The sequence below is a fragment of the Grammomys surdaster genome, unplaced genomic scaffold (genome assembly GCF_004785775.1).
Source record: "Grammomys surdaster isolate TR1022 unplaced genomic scaffold, NIH_TR_1.0 362, whole genome shotgun sequence".
In the NCBI taxonomy this organism is placed as follows: Eukaryota; Metazoa; Chordata; class Mammalia; order Rodentia; family Muridae; genus Grammomys; species Grammomys surdaster.
In genome coordinates, this window is record NW_021604781.1 from 4,538,884 (window position 1) to 4,539,860 (window position 977).

Sequence of the window (977 nt, forward strand, 5' to 3'; positions counted from 1 at the left end):
GGGGGGGGAGACAAGAGTCCTTAGCACTGTCCTCAATCTGTCAAAGCCTAGCCTCTTGTCTTCTGCCTCAAAGGACCCCAGGTCTTTCTTTCCTTCCTTCCTTCCTTCCTTCCTTCCTTCCTTCCTTCCTTCCTTCCTTCCTTCCTTCCATTGTTTTTTAGCTTTTCTTTAACTTTTTTTTCTTCTTACTTTTTAAAATTGTTTTTGTGAGCATAGAAAATAACAGAGTTCCTTCCTTATGAGATTTTGTTCAGGTGGGGGGATCTCATTATAGACTGTTTCCATTCACTTCTGCCTCTGTCCTCCCTTGTCCCCCTCCCTGTCTCTTGATAGGGCTCCTCCTCCTCTTCTTCCTCCTCCCCCTCCTCCTCCTCCTCCTCCTCCTCTTCCTCCTCCCCCTCCTTCTCCTCCCCCTCCTCCTCCCCCTCCTCCTCCTCCCCCTCCTCCTCTTCCTCCTCCCCCTCCTCCTCTTCTTCCTCCTCCCCCTCCTCTTCCTCCTCCCCCTCCTCCTCCTCCTCCCCCTCCTCCTCCTCTTCCTCCCCCTCCTCCTCCTCCTCCTCCCCCTCCCCCTTCTCCTTCTCCTCCTCCTCTTCCTCCTCCCCCTCCTCCTTCTCCTCCCCCTCCTCCTCCTCCCCCTCCCCCTCCTCCTCCTCCCCCTCCTCTTCCTCCTCCCCCTCCTCTTCCTCCTCCTCCTCCTTCTCTTCCTCCTCCCCCTCCTCCTCCCCCTCCTCCTCCTCTTCCTCCTCTTCCTCCTCCCCCTCCTCCTCCTCTTCCTCCTTGCAGATTATCATCTTTGGTTTTCCTGTGACATTTACACTTTTTTTAATCATGTAGTTTTTTTGAGAATTTCATACATGAGTACTGGGTTTGTATCATTTCTGTCCCTCCCTCTTCCTTCCCCTGATAATTCCTTCTGTGTCCCCACTCTCTCTCAAATTCTATGACTTCTTTGTTTATGATTGTTACACACACACACA

The 977-nt window shown here is 52.7% G+C and overlaps 1 protein-coding gene across 1 annotated transcript in view; it reads left to right on the plus strand.

The window, feature by feature from the left end:
• The window catches only part of Kl (klotho), a 43,100-nt gene that overhangs the window by 40,057 nt on the left and 2,066 nt on the right, over positions 1 to 977 (plus strand). The window lies entirely within an intron of this gene.